Here is a 20,858-nt window from a genome sequence, read left to right as displayed (position 1 = left end):
ATGAATGTACGTCACCACACTAGTCCAACGCTAGTTGTGGCTTCTTTTATCGTTTCCACTAGTCCAACGCTAGTCGGAATTCATAGAATGGGCTAGTCCAATGCTAGACCCAATAGGTTCTTTTTTTCATTTTTTCATTAAGTGCATGATCACCACATATCACGCATTTTTCCTTAGTTTGTCATTTGGTATGTTCCTCAAACCCCTTCCCCTTCATTTTAGGACTTGCATCTCATGCTAGTTAGGGTTCATTTGCGTGAAAATCCCTTCCGATAAGGGAAACGAGCGAGTGTGGCTACTCGATAGCCTTAGCACGCTAGTTTCGCCTTCTAATCAAAGGGAAAATCGAAGTCGAGAAGTTAGGAGTCAACCCCCGTACCCGACTTGTTGCATTCCTCTAGGGTCATACTTTCATTTTTTATCACCTACATACTATTTTAACCACATTTTTTCACATTTCTTAAACCATACTTTCTCACTACATTTTTCTCATCACGTGCTCAATTTCACCTCACAAATGGAATTCCACCTTACCTTATATATCTATTATTCTATTTTTACACACTTGCACACAAAAAACATTTGAATTTTATACAATTTCACACATGCACCTTTTTATACATTCGCACACTTGCACTTACATTTCTTGCATCTTTCATACACTTTCACACTTGCACACTTAAATTTGAACTCTCATTTGTATTAATCGACCTCTATGTGGTTTTCCTTTGTTGGCCGCCACAATTCATGTGGTTTGGGACCAAAAGCCTCACAAGAGACATCGTAGAATTTAGGATTGCATTTTCCTTTCCGTTTTGCATTCATATAGTCATATCCAACGTGCAATACATACATTGGGTAGAAAATTAGGAAAGGTAAGGTTAAGTCGCGCAACTAGCCTTGGCTAGGTCAAAGGGGTGCCTTGGATTCTATCCTTGCCTTCCCCTTTGTCAAACGTGACTCTCGAACCTTTTTCTTTGGCTTACGTGGACTAGGAGTCGTTTTTAAAAGGGTTTTTACTACTTTGTCTTTAAAAAATTATTTTTTAGGTGACTTGGTACACCTTAATCATTACCAAGTGGCGACTCCAATTTCTCATTCAAAAACCCTTTTAAAAAACTATTTTTTGGGTCAAATCGTCGCTTTTTCCCAAGTCCCATTGAGACCAATGTCTTTTCAACTCACAAAAATCATTCTCCAATCACAATTGAATCAAAAACATCTTTCTCAAACCATTTTATTTATTTATCAAAAAAAATGGGGCGCGACAGTTGGCGACTCCACTGGGGACTTCCTAAGTGGGTCCAAGCATTTTGACTTAACCATTCGTTTCCTTTTTCTACCCTTTTTATGCATAGCATGTGGATATTAGGATTGCATTTTTCATTTTTAGGACCTTTTGTCTTATGTACGTAATCAAACCAATCCCTCGACTCATGAATGTATGAATGAATGTTTACTTGTTATCTTGCGCTTGCATTGCACTTGGGGGGGTGTGTGTCACCTTTAGAGCCTCGCGTGGTTCTCAACCCCTTCCCTCAAAATAGGGGAACACTTCATACGTGCATATTTACTTGCTTTATCCCATTTTATTTTATTTTTGTGGGCGCCATCCCACACCGCCTTGTAGGACTAGGACCGATTGCCTTGGGTAGGCGGCTGGTGTGCTCTGCGCCCATAGCGCTACCTAAGGGATCACTCGAGCCACCGATCAAAGGCCCTGGGAGTGATGACCCTTCGCCTTTAGGTCTGAAGGCTTGGGAGCCGAAGCTTTATCGAGTCTAGGCATTAATGAACCAAACCTCATGCATCCATGTTAGAATTTGCCTAAGTTAGAGTCAGCCTCACCCTTTTTAAGCACAATTAGGCACGAGGGAAGGGGTTCCACCCCTTTTATTGGCTTTTATCGTATTTCTTTTCTTAATTGCTCCCAATGTGTTATGTGTACTATCAATTGCACTAACCATTCTTTTGTTTTCTTGGACTGCATTCATGTGCCTTAGCAATAAGAGGCCTTATTGGCACTCTTTTAGTGACTTACCCACTAGATAGCTCACATGTCTATATTTCAGTCTTTGCACTTACTTTTCGGTAAATACATTTCATGTTTAGACCTTTTCCCCCCGTTGCATTATTTATGTCCTATAGCTCACATTTCATGTTTGTCACATATTTACATCGCTTTAATAAATGGCATCATGCATAAACCATAGAAAGGGAATGCCACATAGGGAATCCCGTGTTAGGAATGAACCACCCCATGTCTCGGATATATAATCCAAATGAGACTTGCACGTTTACCTTTCTCGTACCATCCGAAGGGGTAGTGCACAAGGTAAGGTAAAGATCCGATCATTTTCATAAAGTGATCCTTGGAATATGAGCATCTAATAATCACTTTTTGGCCGTTTTATCAAAAATTTGTAAAAATCCCTTGCGTGAAGGACATTAATTTGAAGAAAATTCACAAGTGATTCCTCATGGTTGAGATGATAAATATGGAGGCTAAATCTTGATTTTAGAAGGCTCATAGACTAATTTTCTGAAATCACTAATAGCCGGACAATTCAACCAATCCATTTTGCCAATTCGTTCAATAAATCATTCATTTGACCAATTTACCCTTTTTAGGGTCACCTGGTCGATTTTGAATAAGTCTTTCCATTCATTTGACCAATTTACCCTTTTTAGGGTCAATTTACCCTTTTAGGGTCACCTGGTCGATTTTGAATAAGTCGTCAATTCATTTGACCAATTTACCCTTTTTAGGGTCACCTGGTCGATTTTTGAACAAATCATCAATTCATTTGACCAATTTACCCTTTTTAGGGTCATTCGGTCGCTTTTGAATAAATTATCAATTCATTTGACCAATTTACCCATTTTTAGCGCAACCGAGCCGATTTTGAATAAATCAAGTTTCGTTCAATCTGTTTGATCAATTTACCCTTTTTTAGGGTGATCTGATTAATTTGGGATAAATTTCATTCAATTCATTTGACCTGTTTCCCTTTTTAGGGTAATTTGGTCAATTTTAAATAAATGGTCAATTTCATTCAACCCATTTGCCCTATTAGGGTTTCATTGTCAAATTCCAAATTGGGAAATCTAGTCACTTTTGAAGAAAACCGTCCATTGCATCCAATCACTTGATCAATTAGGGTTTTGACCCGTAATTCACTGAGAAATTTTATCAACGAATTCCAATCTCTTTGATAGGAAGTTCGTCAAGGTCAAACCCGTGCGTTTTTGCAAAATCTTGTACCGATCAAAAGTGATCCATCCATTCGGACGTTGTCCTCATTTTGACAAATCTCTCGTCACTCCAATGGCCAAATTTTTCAAATTATTTTTCACTCAATGAGTTGATCAGATCCGTCAGGTATGGTATAGTGCTTACCCTAGAGGATCGCATTTTCATGCTAGGCCTACCCTTGGCATAAAAGGGCTCCCCAATAGGACATGCATCCGAATTTTTCGGATAGTTACTAACTCTTGCCTTTTTCTTTTCCTTTTCTTTATTTTTATTGGAGTATCTAAGCAAGGGTTCAATCTAAAGACAATTCCTTTCAAAATTCTCAGGTAATATTTAAATATAGCTTCTCGTCGAAGCCCCATCATAACGTGATCCCGTAGTCAAGCCCAGAGGAATCGTGTAGACATGAGTACTCAACCAAAATCATCCGATACGGCCGTTGCAACTACCCAGCCGGAAGCTGCAAGTCCTGGGGTTCAGTTGACAGAGTTACTCACAAAATTTGGGGAAATGGCGTCAGAAATGGCCGCTCAAAAGAAATTAATCGATGAGCTTATCAGTAGCAGAGTTCAACCTGAGTCTGTACTCATCAGTCAATCGGGGCCAGAGTCATTGGTCATGCCCACGACCCAAACTACTTTTACTCCTCCCTTCATCATTCCACCTGAAGGAACTTTCACCTATCCTACCATACATTTGCCATACACTTACCCTCCTAACTCTTCGTTCTTTCCTACTCACATGCAAGGTCCCCAACCGCAAATCACCTCAAACATACCACCTGAGCCACATACCTTTTATCACACTGCTGCTGAGCCATTCCTACCAGTCTATACTGTTCAAGCTAAGCCAGAAATGGGGGAATCCTCTGCTCCCGTTGATATAAAGCTGCTTAAGCGCCTTGATCGTTTTGATGAATTTATGAAGAAAAGTCAAGGGTTGAACAAGCAAGGAGTTCTGGATTACGACGAGCTTTGCCTTTTCCCGAATGTGCAGTTACCTGAGGGGTTCAAAACCCCTAAATTTAACAAATATGATGGAACTGGTAATCCCAAAACACATCTCCGGCTGTTTGCTAACAAGTTGGGAAAGCCTGTAGACAACGAGAATTTGCCTTTAAGGTTATTCCCTGAAAGTCTGGAAGGGGATGCACTTGATTGGTACTCCAACCTGAAGCTCGAAGAAGTGAAAACTTGGATTGACTTGTCCAAAGCTTTTGTAAGGCAATACGAATATAATTGCGAGCTGGCTCCTACACGAACCACGTTGGAAGGGACAAAAAGAAAACCCTTTGAGGACCACAAGACATATGCCAAAAGGTGGAGGAAAATAGCTGCAAAAGTCGAGCCACCAATGACTGAAGATGAAATCATTCGCACCTTCATTAAAGCACACGATCCCCCGTATTTTGAGGAAATCTTTCGCATGACTGGATGCTCATTTGCTGCTATCGTCAACAAGCTTGAAGAATATGATAACTTCGTGAAAGCTGGAAAGATTGTTAATGTGTCTGCCCTGAAAACTCAAGTGGAAGTTTTGCAAAGTCAAAGTAGCAATGGGAAGAAGCAACAATTCAAAAAGCAAGAGGGGGAAACTGCTTTTGTCTGGGATCAAAACCCTACCCCAAAACTCAGATTTCGACGATACCCTACCTACTCCAACCCTTACCCCCATTATCCAAACTCTCATCCTGTTTATCACGCCAATATCCACCACCCTCGACCTCGCCCAAGCTACCCTAATCCACCTGTAGTCCCTTTTCAAATATCTCAATCTCACTTCCAACAAGTTCGACCCCGACCCCCTTACAATCAACAACTTCCTCCACCAAAAGGACTCACCTACAACTACCCTCAACCCACTGAACCGCAAAGGCAAAATCGCCATCGCACTTTTACTAATCTTGGCAGGCCTCTGGACCAATTGTATGAACAATTGAAAGCCGCTGGTAAAATCGATGTCATTCCCCCTCCGCCTTACCCTCATGGCATCCCTGGCGGATACAATCCACAGTACACTTGCGCTTATCATTCAGAAGCACCTGGCCATTCAACCGCCAATTGCAAGGTACTTAGACACCAGATCCAAGACATGATCGAGGCTGGGGAAATAGTGCTAAGAGGAAAGGGTGGACAAGGACCAAGTGTAAGCACAAACCCCTTTCCCAAACATGAGGACACTTTAGAGGCATCCACCTCCAGTGACGAAATCTGAGAATCTTGAAGGCACGTTGCACAATTTGGATGGCCGAGTATTTTCCCTTTCGAAGGAAATTTTGGTAAATCTAGGGGTTGTTATTTACTAAATTTCACAAAAACTGTTTCTTGCATATGTGAATAGTTTAATGGAAGCATCTTTTGCAATTGAGTTTATCTTGTTTCCACTTTGATTTGGAGTTGCATGAAGTGCATAATTTGTTTGATTTGATTATTGTCTTGATTCTTTTAAATTCTTTTAAGATGGCCAAAGGTGAAATCATTTGACCCTCTGAATATCACTGTTCTGGAATTCGATGAGGCCGCACATTGAAAATCCCTTCATTGAAAAATCCCTGCATTAAAACTCCCTTCCTTGAAAAAGCTTTCATTGAAGAATCCCTTCATTGAAAAATCCCTGCATTGAAACTCCCTTCCTTGAAAAAGCTTTCATTGAAGAATTCCTTCATTCAGAAATCCCTTCATATAAAACTTGCTTCATTGAAATCCCTCCATTGAAAATCCATTCCTTGGAAAAACCTTCATGGAAAAGGCCAAAATTCCTTCATTTAAAAAATCCCTTCATTGATAGAAATTCCTCCCCTGCCAAGCTCGAAGCTGATTGGTTAGAGTAGGGTTACCAATGATTGATTCTAATTGATGAAAAACAGCTGAATGTCATAAAGCTTGACCTATGTCCGCCACCGGTCCTTTAGAGAAGGAGGGCAAAGAGTTAAAGTGAGTTTCGCCAATGCAAGATTAAGCCAAAGGCGAATTTGCTCCAAGTTGGCCAGGGCCATTCGTTGTTTAAAAGTGTTACCTGGCGGGGCATTCATTTTGGAAGAAAGGGAAGGACAGACATTCCCTCAACTTATCAACTCGGACATGTGTAAGAAGTTCTTTATTTGATTATGCAAATTTCTTTTCGGAAATCGCGCAAGGGACGAGGCACAAGTCAGGCCATCTTCCTTTCCAATCAAAATATTTCATCCCTAGTCATCCCCTTTGAGCTATCAGAACAATAATTTTCGTTTGGCAACCCCTGAGATTTGCAAACCCCACACCGGGGCAAATTCATTTTTGAAAAATGATCAGAAAGGAAGGAAAAACCCCACACTGGGGCAAATGTATCTTTGAAAGAGGTCTGAGGAAAAGAAAGAACCCCACACTGGGGCAAATTTATTTTAAAAGAGAAAGGAAAAGAAAAGGAAGAAAGAACCCCACACTGGGGCAAATCTAGTTTTTGAAGAAAAATGCAAAAGTGAGGAAAATGCGATGAACAAAAAAAAAAGAAGAAAATCCAATCAAACTGGGGCAAAATTTTTCTCAGTTTCGTTCAAAATTGGAAATAATTTCAAAATGATGCAATCTCAGGCTATTTCACACCCCTCTCATCAAAATTTGCTTTCAAACCTCAACTTTTCTTGAAAAACACCCCACCTGACTTCATTTCAAAAGCCCAAAGTCCTGGCTTTCGTCACTTGCTGCATTTCTATTGGGAAATTTGCTAATCAACTGGCAAGTGATGTCCATAATGCCTTCGCCTAATCTTACCAGGGAAGCGCATTTTACTGATGTCAGCAATCTTCAGTTCATACTCCTGAGTCGATTATGGTTGAGTTTTTTCCATTGTTCCTTAGGTGAAAACCCGAAAGGGCACCTCGAAAGAAAAGGAGAAAGAAAAGAAAAAAAGAAAAACAAAAACAAAAACAAAACAAAACAAAAGGGGTGGGGGCAACCTTGGTGAAAACCCAAAGGGGCGCCAAGGTGAGTTTTGTAAGCACAAGGAGGAATAGCTGGTGACTTGGTTCGTTTGGATCTCCCTTCATTTGGAATACTTCTGCCAGTGTTGAATTCCAGAACAAAGATATCCAGGGGATTAAACATGACGTCTGTGGGCCGAAAATTGTGTCATTTTGTAAACTAAATATTCTTTCGTAAGTACATTTTTAGGAAACTCATTTCTTCCAAAGCGCCTGCATTTATGGCATTATGTAGGCACAGATGGTTATGTTTTGCATTCTCGTGCATATTCATCCCTTCATAGCATGTGAATTTTTATTGCATACCTCATTTTATTTTAACTTCTTGAATTTTGGTAAATAACAATCCCCGGGGTTTATTTCAAAAGAATGCTTGGATTCAGTCGTCCTTTTGAAACAGTTGAGGTTCAGCAAAGCCAGCCACGCAACCTTCACAGTATGGCAAAACACATGCCTGGTCAGTTTGAGAATTCGGAAAAGTTTTGGAATGAGAAATCTAACTCAATCAGATGCCGCAGCGAAAATTGGCGAAAATGGAAGGAAAAGGAGAAAAACTCATGTTTACACGATCCTCAAAAGCAAACGGATCAAATGATGAGGACAATTTCTTTGTATTTTCTCTTTTGCAGAAAAGTTCCATGCATAGATAAAAGCAATTACACCTCGCACTGAAGTCGGTATCAAAAGGTGTTCTCCAAATGAGTAAAGGTGTACTGAAATACGTCGCAAGCCAGTTTGATCAAATGGTGCAACAACATGGCAAAGCAGAATCAACTATTGGTTCAAAGGCAAAACCTAATTCCTACTGGGGCAAAAATTTGGTTGGTTTTTAGGTGAGTATACGGGAATATCCCGTCTTGCATTTCATATTCCGTTGCCACTAAACATGGGTTAGTCCCACTAGTGTGCATTTTGTTTTCTTCGCTGCTAAACATGGGTCAGTCCCACTAGCGCGCGTTTCATTCTCATTGCCGTTAGACATGGGTCAGTCCCACTAACGTGCATTTCTTGTATTTTGCCACTAAACATGGGTTAGTCCCACTAGTGTGCATTTTGTTTTCTTCGCTGCTAAACATGGGTCAGTCCCACTAGCGCGCGTTTCATTCTCATTGCCGTTAAACATGGGTCAGTCCCACTAACGTGCATTTCTTGTATTTTGCCACTAAACATGGGTTAGTCCCACTAGTGTGCATTTTGTTTTCTTCGCTGCTAAACATGGGTCAGTCCCACTAGCGCGCGTTTCATTCTCATTGCCGTTAAACATGGGTCAGTCCCACTAACGTGCATTTCATATTCCGTTGCCGCTAAACATGGGTTAGTCCCACTAGTGTGCATTTTGTTTTCTTCGCCGCTAAACATGGGTCAGTCCCACTAGCGCGCGTTTCATTCTCATTGCCGTTAAACATGGGTCAGTCCCACTAACGTGCATTTCTTGTATTTTGCCACTAAACATGGGTTAGTCCCACTAGTGTGCATTTTGTTTTCTTCGCTGCTAAACATGGGTCAGTCCCACTAGCGCGCGTTTCATTCTCATTGCCGTTAAATATGGGTCAGTCCCACTAACGTGCATTTCATATTCCGTTGCCGCTAAACATGGGTTAGTCCCACTAGCGTGCATTTCATTTTTACAGCCACTGGAGCATGAGGTGAGTCCCGCCAGCGAGCATTTCACTTACATCGCTACTGGAACGTGGGTCAGTCCCGCCAGTGAGCATTTTCATTTTCACCGCCACTGAAACATGGGTTAGTCCCGTCAGTGTGCATTTCATTTTTTTTTGCCACTAAACATGGGTTAGTCCCGCTAGTGAGCCTTTCATTTTACTTAGCCACTAGCCGTGGGTCTATCCCAATTTTACATTTCTGTCCGGGTCTATCCCGTGAGTCTATCCCATTTAAATTTCTGTTCGGGTCAGTCCCGTTTTAAATTCCTGTTCGGGTCAGTCCCGTTTTAATTTCTGTTCGGGTCAGTCCCGTTTAATTTCTGTTCGGGTCAGTCCCGTTTAAATTTCTGTTCGGGTCAGTCCCGTTTAATTTCTGTTCGGGTCAGTCCCGTTTAAATTCCTGTTCGGGTCAGTCCCGTTTAAAATTCTGTTCGGGTCAGTCCCGTTTAAATTCTGTTCGGGTCAGTCCCGTTTAAATTTCTGTTCGGGTCAGTCCCTTCCAAATTCTGTTCGGGTCAGTCCCGTTTAATTTCTGTTCGGGTCAGTCCCGTTTAAATTCCTGTTCGGGTCAGTCCCGTTTAAATTCTGTTCGAGTCAGTCCCGTTTAAAATTCTGTTCGGGTCAGTCCCGTTTAAATTCTGTTCGGGTCAGTCCCGTTTAAATTTCTGTTCGGGTCAGTCCCTTCCAAATTCTGTTCGGATCAGTCCCGTTTAAATTTCTGTTCGGGTCAGCCCCGTTTAAATTCCTGTTCGGGTCAGTCCCGTTTAAACTCCTGTTCGGGTCAGTCCCGTCTTATTTTTCATGTTCGGGTCAGTCCCGTATTAGAATTCTTGTTCATTGGAATCTTTTGCAGCCCAATAACACAGGTAAGTGTTTGGTGTCCACTTCTTTGTCTCAAGTTTTTTCAAAACTCAGACAAAGAGGGGCAAACTGTAGACACCAAATTTTGAATAATTTGTATGTGGCTTCTACTTCACGATTTTTATTTTAGATCGCTTGCATTTAGTTCATTGTTGAGTGTTTTGCATTTTTAGTTGTTATTTTATTTTAGTTTTATTCATTTTGCCCTTTTAGTTTGTCTATTCATTTTTATTTTGTCATTTCAGGTTTTAATCACTTTTAAGTTTTAGATTTTAGTTTTTAGTTTTTTAGTTTTTTAGTTTTTAAGTTTATAGAGTTTTAGAAAGAAAAGAAAAACCATTTTAGTCATTTTGTTTTATTCAAAGCTTTCTTGAAAAGGAAAAAAAAGAAGAAAAAAAAGCAAAGAACAAAAATGAAAGTGGAAAATAAAAATGAAAGCGAAAAGTAGAAAATAGCAGTTTTGCCGCTTTTTATTTTTAGTTTATTCATTTTTACTTGACGATTAATTAAATTACTTTTTTTTTACTTTATTTTACCATTTCATCTATTAATTTGAAAAAAAAAACAAGAGAAAAAGAAAAGAAAAGAAAACAAGAATAATTTGCGTTAGCATTTCATTTTAATTTAGCTTTCTTCATTAGTTTTCTTTTATTATTATGTATTTTGTTAAATTAGTTATCAATGTTAATCAATTAATTTTCTTGAAAAAAAAAAAAAAAAAAAGGGGTCGCGGCCTGCAAGCTGCATTTTTGGCAGCTTGCAAAGGGTTAGCTTCGTACGTGCCATCGAAGGGCAAGATGAAGGCAGAGGCTGGCTTTCATCCTGTCCATTCAAGGAAGGGTTTAGGAGATTTGGAAGGGGATATAAAAGAGAAAAGAAAAGCATCAGCCGCAAGGGGGATGACAGAGGGAGGTTACGGGGGACGGCAAAAAGAAAGAAAAAAGAAACGGCGGAGAAATTGGAAAAGAGAGGTGAGGAAGAAGAGGTTTCAGCCGTGAGGTTTTGGGTCTGATGCCGGCTAGTTTCTTTACACAAAAAGCAACAAAGAAAAATAAAAAGGGGGGGCGGAAATCAGAGAGAGAAAAGAGAGAGGACGGTTGAAAATTGGGATCGGCTAGAAAACTACGCTAAAGAAGTCGTGGGTTTGAGAGGAAAAAAGGAAGATTGCTGGGGTTTTGGTTTACGGGTGAGGAAAGGCTTTGGGCCGAGCGGGAAGCCAGGAGAATCAGGAGTTTGTCTCAGTCGGCAGAGCAAGGAGAGCCACTGGAATTGCCAACCTTCACGCCACCAGCAGTTGCGGATCTCCATCAAGAAAGCACGAGCACTGTAAGTTGTTTTTCTTCTTGAAATTCCAGTATTTCTTCAAAGACATGGATATCTTTCGGAGCATGTGTTTCAGGGCATCTTTCCAGTACTGTTTTGTTCTTTGCTCCTACGCCCTTTTTGCCTCATGTTCTATGAGATTTTGGGTTTTTGATTGTGAGTGAAAAATTAAGTCTTGTGGCTGTGCGTGAGTTGCGTTTTGGTTCCTTGTGGATGTTTGAATCCTAGTAGCTATGTTGAGAATTGAAAACAATACTTGTTGATATCATGGTTTGAGCTTAGAGTGCCTTGGGCTGACATTTAAGTGTAGAGTAATTTTTGTTTTAACAATCTTGTAGTTTTCGGGTTCATCATAGCAACTTAGATGAAACACAATCTTTTCGGTTGTCAAAAATTTTCCAGAATGGTTTAAGCTACCTCTTGGGTTTTGCTTGTTGCTCCCTGGTATCTTATGTATATGTTTGCCGTCCTTTCGAGTCCGTTAAGTGGTAACAAGTAGCTGGATGGTAACAAGTAGCTGAAACCTGTGGCAGCCATGATTTTCTTTCTTTTCTTTGTTGGTTCGAGTTTTGGTTTTACATCTTATGTTATCTTTGGTGTTCGGTTGATATCGATATTTTGTTGGGCTGGGATTTTAACTATGTTTGGGGTGAAAAATTGTGTTTTGAATGAATACCACAATTGAAAAACAAGCTACGGCTGGAATAGTGTAGGAAGCCGCACATTATCCTCACACTTTGCTGTTTCCTTTTGCAACTCACGAAACTGATTTCAGCCATCTTTTGTTAGTTTAATCTAATGTTAAAGGGAAGGAAATGAGAGGTTTGGTGTTGAGTTTGTATGATTGGCGTTTAGAATATTTGAATCATGTCCAAACATTGCTGGAAAATGCACATCAACCTGCCGAACCTTATGTTTTACAATTTCAGTTTTGTTTACTCTTTCATTTCGGTTCCAAAGCTAGTATTCTATCTAGATGACAATTCAATCATATTTCTTCTGGGTTTGTTTGCATGAATACGTCTAAGTGCATGAATAAATTGCATGAGAATGGTTGTGGAAGGAAAGATCTTTCCTGAAGCTGTGAAGTTGTTATTGCAGAATTTCTCTTCCTGGCATTTGCATGATTTTTCTTTTATGCTTTGGTTTGATTGAATGTTGAAGTTGTTGACATGTTTTTTGGATGTTTGGTTGAAAGAATTTTAATCAAGTTTGTGTTAAAGTTCACACATGTTTGTGAAAAATGAAAGTAGCAATATGTCTTGGACTGCAGAAAGCTTTCGGAAAGAAAAATGAATGATTGTTGCTGAATGAGTTCTTACGTCTTTTGCATGAAAGTTGCATGAAACTATTTTCTAAAATTTCAATTTGGTCCCCTAAGTCTCCTTGGGTTACATTGTGCCCAATTATATTTCAATTTCTTGCAATTAAGTCCTAAATATTTGCATTTGAACCATTACTTGATCTTTCCTTGGCTCTTGGGACCTTTGAAGTTCTTAAATGTTTTGATTGAATTCGAATGGTTAACGTTTGCAATTTGGTCCTTGGTAGTTTTAATTTTTGCAACTTCATTGTTGTTTGATTCCAACTAGCCACCTTGCTTTGTTTTAATTGCACTTCATACATGAATTTAAGGGCTTTGTGACCAAGCGGCTTTGTGTTGCACATTTTCTTTAATTTTCCAAATAAATTGGTACCTTGACCATTTCTTTTATTTTGGAGGATAAATAAGCCATTTCTCCTTCATTTGCTTAGCATTGCAAGGGAGGTACACTCTATCCCTCATTTGCACTTTATTTGACCCTACGTGTTCCTACGTGTTATGTGAATATGCATGTCTATTTGCTTTCCTAGCCTCTCCTTATTTCCTTTCAATTATTCCATTTACTTTTGATTTTTATTAATGGGGTATGTGTACACCTCTTGGCTTGTAATAGATAGGGCGTAGCAAGTAATTTGGTCCATTTCCCCTTTCCCCTTTGTTTTAGTTAGCAAATGTAATGGTTGCATGCCTATGTGTTATATGTTAAATGCTTTATTAGGATTTTGCATCTAGTCAAGCATGCTAAGTGTTATGTGCTACGTGTTTATAAGTGATTCGCATGTCTACTCGCTTTTTGTAGTATAGATGAATGGAATGGATGAATGTACGTCACCACACTAGTCCAACGCTAGTTGTGGCTTCTTTTATCGTTTCCACTAGTCCAACGCTAGTCGGAATTCATAGAATGGGCTAGTCCAATGCTAGACCCAATAGGTTCTTTTTTTCCTTTTTTCATTAAGTGCATGATCACCACATATCACGCATTTTTCCTTAGTTTGTCATTTGGTATGTTCCTCAAACCCCTTCCCCTTCATTTTAGGACTTGCATCTCATGCTAGTTAGGGTTCATTTGCGTGAAAATCCCTTCCGATAAGGGAAACGAGCGAGTGTGGCTACTCGATAGCCTTAGCACGCTAGTTTCGCCTTCTAATCAAAGGGAAAATCGAAGTCGAGAAGTTAGGAGTCAACCCCCGTACCCGACTTGTTGCATTCCTCTAGGGTCATACTTTCATTTTTTATCACCTACATACTATTTTAACCACATTTTTTCACATTTCTTAAACCATACTTTCTCACTACATTTTTCTCATCACGTGCTCAATTTCACCTCACAAATGGAATTCCACCTTACCTTATATATCTATTATTCTATTTTTACACACTTGCACACAAAAAACATTTGAATTTTATACAATTTCACACATGCACCTTTTTATACATTCGCACACTTGCACTTACATTTCTTGCATCTTTCATACACTTTCACACTTGCACACTTAAATTTGAACTCTCATTTGCATTAATCGACCTCTATGTGGTTTTCCTTTGTTGGCCGCCACAATTCATGTGGTTTGGGACCAAAAGCCTCACAAGAGACATCGTAGAATTTAGGATTGCATTTTCCTTTCCGTTTTGCATTCATATAGTCATATCCAACGTGCAATACATACATTGGGTAGAAAATTAGGAAAGGTAAGGTTAAGTCGCGCAACTAGCCTTGGCTAGGTCAAAGGGGTGCCTTGGATTCTATCCTTGCCTTCCCCTTTGTCAAACGTGACTCCCGAACCTTTTTCTTTGGCTTACGTGGACTAGAAGTCGTTTTTAAAAGGGTTTTTACTACTTTGTCTTTAAAAAATTATTTTTTAGGTGACTTGGTACACCTTAATCATTACCAAGTGGCGACTCCAATTTCTCATTCAAAAACCCTTTTAAAAAACTATTTTTTGGGTCAAATCGTCGCTTTTTCCCAAGTCCCATTGAGACCCATGTCTTTTCAACTCACAAAAATCATTCTCCAATCACAATTGAATCAAAAACATCTTTCTCAAACCATTTTATTTATTTATCAAAAAAAATGGGGCGCGACACAGATAATTCAAACCGCTTTTGAAATCCGCTTTCAAGCCTTAACCTTTCTAAACACCTCACCTGACCCCATTACAAAAGCCGAAAGTCCTGATTTCTGTTCTTTACAATATCTATGTCAAGAAATTTTCATTTGCACTGTGGCAAGTGATGCTCGTATACTGATGCCAGCAAGTTTTTTAGATGTATTTCTAAATTGATTAAATGAGGTTGACACTGCTCATCATGTGAAATCCGCCAGGGCACCTTTGAAAAGAAAAGAAAAGGAAAAAGCAAAAACTAAATGCAAAGGACATGGAAAAGATTTGAAGGTGAAGTCCCCATTAAGCGATGATGAAAGTCACCAAATCTAAGATCTTTGAGTTCAAATATGGGCGATTTTGAAAAAATACGATCTTCAGTGCAATGTTCTTGAGAATCTTATTCCTTTAACTATCGCTTTCAAACCACATTACAAGCTCATAAAGTCCATCGTTGACTTATCTTTTATGACAACTCAAAGTAAGGATTGTGCTCATAAGCAGTCCATCAATCATTTGTGATCATAAGGCTATAACCTATTTTCACATGTTTAGCTATCGCTTCTGCCTATACGTTGCAAGCTTAGTAAATCTTATATGTTGACTAAGTTTCTTAAGGAATAAGGGTGACAAACTATTTGCTTTCACTAAGATGTGATATTGAATGGATTACATGCAATTTGGGCACAAGAATAAGACAGATCCTAACTTCTCATTTACCCACTCGATTGGTCCTGAAAGACGAGCTAGCAAGGAGTGGTGACCTATTGCCCTAAGCATCAATGCTAAAGTGGAGAAGGAATCTTCTGTAATTTGATTTCAAGAGATTCATCATGAAATTTCTGCATGAGTTCAAACTCAACGTTCAAATTTCTCCACGTTGTATATATGATTACTTGCTAAGTTTTAGAAAGTGCGATTTCTCTTTGTTCAAATAAATGGGGAATCATCTAAACATATTTTTGCAATGAAATGGGCCCACACTGGGGCAAATCTTCATTTGTGAGATTTCGCAAAATAAGCCCACACTGGAGCAGATTTTTTGGTAATACATTTGAGAATTTCGAGTCACCCACGCTGCTCTTTTCATAAGTAACAGTTGCATTAATTCTCAAAATAAGAAATTTAAGTGCATATTGTACTTTGGTGATCCCCCTGTGCAGGTATTCATGACTGAACATAATGAAGAAGCATCCAATGATATGGAAGGTCGATACTGGAAAAGAGAAACAAGAAGAAAGAAGGAAAAGACCCTACACTGGGGCAAATTTTTGTTGAAAAGATTTTCTCAAAAAGATCAAAAGGAAGAAGAAAAGAAAGAAAAATCAAGAAAAATAAAAAAAAGAAAAGAAGGAAAATAAAAAAAAATCAAAATCAGAAAGATCAAGGAAAAATCAAATTCAATTTCTTGTTTCTTGAAAAATCAAATTAAATTCTTGTTGGTAATGTCTCAGCGTACGCCGCGCACCCTTCTACCTCCTTTCTTGACAACCACATTCAATTCACTGACTTCAACTACCGTTAGCATCGATTCTATCTCACTAACGTGTGCGTTTTCATTCCACCACCGTTAGTATCGAGCCTATCTCACTAACGTGTGCGTTTCATTCCACCACCGTTAGCATCGAGCCTATCTCACTAACGTGTGCGTTTCATTCCACCACCGTTAGCATCGAGTCTATCTCACTAACGTGGACATTTTCATTCTACCGCCGTTAGCATCGAGTCTATCTCACTAACGTGTGTGTTTTATTCAACCACCGTTAGCATCGAGTTTATCTCACTAACGTGTGTATTGTTTTTTAGTCTATATCGTTGGGACCGGATTTTATCCCGCCAACCTCGGCAGGACCGGGTTTAATCCCGCTGACCGATTATATCTCGGTAGGACCGGGTTTTATCCCGCTGACCGTTTCTATCACATTGGGACCGGATTTTATCCCGCCAACCTCGGCAGAACTGGGTTTAATCCTACTGACCGTTTATCTCGTTGGGACCGGATTTCATCCCGCCAACCTCGGCAGGATCGGGTTTAATCCCGCAGACCGTTTCTATCACATTGGGACCGGATTTTATCCCGTCAATCTCGGCAGGACCGGGTTTAATTTCGCTAACCGTTTATATCTCGGCAGGACCGGATTTTATCCGGCTGACCGTTTCGATCACGTTGGGACCGGATTTTATCCCGTCAACCTCGGCAGGACCGGATTTAATCTCGCTGACCATTTATCTCGTTGGGACCGGGTTTCATCCCTCCAACCTCGGCAGGACCGGGTTTAATCCCGCTGACCGTTTCTATCACATTGGGATCGGGTTTTATCCCGTCAATCTCGGCAGGACCGGGTTTAATCCCGCTGACCGTTTATATTTCGGCAAGATCGGATTTTATCCCGCTGACCGTTTCTATCACATTGGGATCGGGTTTTATCCCGCCAATCTCGGCAGGCTCGGATTTTATCCCGCTAACCGTTTATATCTCGGCAGGACCGGGATCCCACTGACCGATCGATTTTCAAGGCAGGCTCGAGTCTTATCCCACTGACCGACCAATAATCAAGGCAGGCTCGGGTTTAATCCCACTGACCAATTCATCATACTGGGGCAAATTATTTTTGGAAAGTTTCTTAAAAAAAAAAAGGGGTCAAAATCAAAAATCAAATCAAGATTTATCACGGCAGGCTCGGGTTCTATCCCACTGACCAATTGTCAAGGCATTTCATTTTGCACCGCCACCAGCCGTTTAAATTTCTGTTCGGGTCAGTCCCGTTTAAATTTCTGTTCGGATCAGTCCCGTTTAAATTCCTGTTCGGGTCAGTCCCGTTTAAATTTCTGTTCGGGTCAGTCCCGTTTAAATGTCTGTTCGGGTCAGTACCGTTTAAATTTCTTGTTCGGGTCAGTCCCGATTTAAATTCCTGTTCGGGTCAGTCCCGATTTTAAATTTTCTATTTGAGTTAATCCCATTTCAACATTTTGATAAATAGGTCAGTCCTCGTTTCAAGAGCGGCAATCGTTGGAATCATTCGCAGCCGAACAACGCAGGTGAGTATTTGATGTCTCAAGTTTTTTCAAAACTCAGACAAAGAGAGGCAAACTGTAGACACCAAATTTTGACTTTTAACTTTATTTGTTTAATTAATTTAATTTTAGCTTTATTTGATTCAATTTTAGGGTTTTCATTTATTATTATTATCATCATTTTATTTATGTTTATTTATTTTATTTTATTTTATTATTGTTATTTCTTTTATTTTTGTTCTAGTTTATTTTTGTCGTCATAATTAAATTCCAGGAAAAACAAAAGGAAAGAAAAGTAAAAATTACAAGTGACAAGCATGCATTGGGACAAGTGTCTCTCTTGAGTTTTGGACAACAAGGCATTTAAGGGGGGTTAGGTGTTAGATTTTTGGTGGGCCCAAGGTTTGAAAAGGAAATGGAATAAAAAAGGGAAAAGAAGGCTTCGGGAAAAAAAAAAGAAAAAAAACAGAGAAGAGCCGAGAGGGGATTAAAAAAAAGGGGGGGCGTCTGATGAGAAGCTGAAGTTGGGCGACGGAGAAAGAAAAACAGGGCTTCGGGCATTAAGGAAAAACAGAGGAAAGAAAACCAGGGGAGGCCACGGATGAGAATTGGATGGCCGACTAAACGGGGGAGGGAGAAAGGAAAAATCAAGGACGGAGAAAAAAGCTTCAGCCGAAGGTGAAAAAGGACAGGAGAGCCGAGAAGGGTTTTGGAGAAAAAGATAGCTTCGTGAGGCAGGAGACAAAAGAAAAAGCAGTGCTACCGCCGCCTCATCAGGGACTCCCATTTCGTCCAAGACGTCGTCCTCTCCTTTGATGGTCATTACGCTCTCTCCGGCTCCTAGGACGGCGAGCTCCGCCTCTGGAGCCTTCAATCTGGCGCCACTCCACCTTCATCATCAGTCCACCGTGACCATGCCGACAGCCGCCAATCACCCCAACCCAAACCCTCCGATGCTCAGGTCAACGACGCCGCCACCAACTCTGCCCTCTGGACCAAATGACCTGAAGAAGCCGAAGCCGTAGCCGTTTCTTCATTTTATGGTCTGCCTCCCCCAGAATTGCAGCTGCTGCTGTAGCGGAAAGAGAGACATGCAAAGCCCATCAAGAAACCGACACCATCGCAGCCGCTGCCGCCACTACCGGGAAAACGCCGCCGTCGCCTTCTACCACATCCATTGCCGCCTGCGGATTTCACCAAGAGAAAGTACCCTAAGCCACTCTTCCTTCGAATTTCAGTTTGTCTTTCAAGAACAAGTGCTGAAAATCTCAACCCCAAGCATGTCTCTTGTGAACCTGTTGCAATTTTGGTAGTTTCGAATATGAATGCTCTATATGTGATTGGGTTGAATGTCTTGTGTTTCTGACATCTTTGGGGGCTAGGTATAACTTCAATTAAGCAAAGGAATCACTGATTTTTTTATGCCCGGTTAGTGTTCGATAGAATGCACAATTAAAAATCCACTTGAAGATGGTTTTGCCTATGTTTTACGTATGAAGGAAAATGATCATGAACACTCGGTTGGTTTTGTTGTTTGCTTGGAGTGTGGTTCAGCTGAGCTACACGAATGCTAATAAAATAAATGGGTGGAGAGTTTGTTGAGTGATTCTGTTTTGTTGACATGTCCGGACCTTGATATGCTTTCTCGAAAGTGTTTGAGTTAGAAGTAGATGTTCATATTCTGCCGAACTTCGGTTGAGTATAGATAAGCTTGTTCCATTACCTTGCTGCATTTCATGTTCTTGCGTATAAATGCATTGAGTCGTCTCTTAGTTACTGGTATGAAGAATTGCACAGCAATGGTCGTTTCAACTGTTTGGCTGATGGGGGTCTTTATTTGTTCAGAACTGGTGCATCATGTATATATTTGTTGTAAGCTTCCTTCTTAACATTTTGCTGCATTTTATATGCCTGATTGTGTCTGTTTGAAAGAAGTAAAGGCATTTGCTTGATAGTAACAAGGATGAGATTGAAGTTATTGCTTGAGGGATTCGATTAATGATGTAATAGGATCCATTTGAGTTATTCTCATATAGGCCTTTGCGTTGGGTGACAAAGTTTCATCTATAAAACTCCCAAAGCTAGTGCTTCTTTGCTGCCGCAGCATATGTTTCCTTTTGGTCATCCATTGGATCTTTAATGGTTTGTAGTTTATGATTGGTTTGGGGGTAATTAAAGGGTCTAGTTCTTAAGGGGGTTGAGAGTTGGTTTTAACTGTTTCTCTTTTGTTTGAAGCATGATATGAAATTTGTGAGAGCTTCATCAGTCTATCGAAAATTGTTGCATGAAATTCCTTGCCGGAAGTTTGTTTGATTGCAGAAAGATTTCGTTAGTAATAGTTTTTGATGCAGAGAATGTTTTCGGTAGTTGCATGAAATCTACATGGAAAGTGTTTCAAAAATTGCACTTTGGCCCTCAAGTTTTCTTTTATCTTACTGTGGCCCAATTAGATTCTAATTTCTTGCAATTAGGTCCTAAAGTAATTACAATTTGAACCATTGCTTGGCCTTTTCTTTGCTCTTGGACCCTTTAAGTTCCCCAAAATGTGTTAATTGGTTTGAATGCTTGGTAAATATTTGCAATTAGATCCTTGGTAGTTTTCTATTTTAAGAAATTTGATCAATAATTTACTTGTTTGGAAATTGTGCATTTATTTGGTCATTTAAGTCGCAATTAGGGAAGAATTTGGTGGTTTGTTAATACTCGTTTTGAAGTTTCTAAGGTGTTCTGAGTTTTTTTTTTGCCTTTTATTCTACTTATCTTTAAAGTGGTGCATTTATCCCTTGCTTTGATGATTTTAGCCCAAGTTACCTCTTTTTTTGGTGACTCTAGCCCAAGTTAAGTCTTGTTCACTTTACTAACATCACAAACGGAGAGGTATAACTTCTTTTATCCTTTTTGGTCTCTTCTCTATGTGATTCAACGTGTTAAGTGAGAATTGCGTGTCTACTTTGCTTTCCATGCTTTTCCTTAATTTCTTTCATTTATTTCATTTACTTTTGCTTTTATTATGTTATTCTTTTATGGGGTATGTGTACACCTCTTGGCTTGTAATAGATAGGATTTGGAGAGCATTTGATGAAGACCTATTGAAGACGTGTGCCTAGCTAGCAAATGTAATAGGTTCATTAGCTTGGTTACTTGCTTTTGTTGCTATGTGTTAATTTGCTTTATTAGGTTCTTGCATTTTAGTCGAGCATGCTAAGTGTTACGTGCTACGTGTTTATAGGTGACTTGCATGTATATTTGCTTTCTATAGTCATAGATGAATGTGATGGATGAATGCGTATACCATGGCTAGTCCAATGCTAGTCATGGTCCTCCCTTTTAACCCTCACAAGTCCAACCCTTGTGA

Source organism: Coffea arabica, chromosome 2c (genome assembly GCF_036785885.1).
Source record: "Coffea arabica cultivar ET-39 chromosome 2c, Coffea Arabica ET-39 HiFi, whole genome shotgun sequence".
Lineage (NCBI taxonomy): Eukaryota > Viridiplantae > Streptophyta > Magnoliopsida > Gentianales > Rubiaceae > Coffea > Coffea arabica.
The sequence above is the reverse complement of the archived record's forward strand: the minus strand, read 5'-3'. Positions refer to the sequence as shown.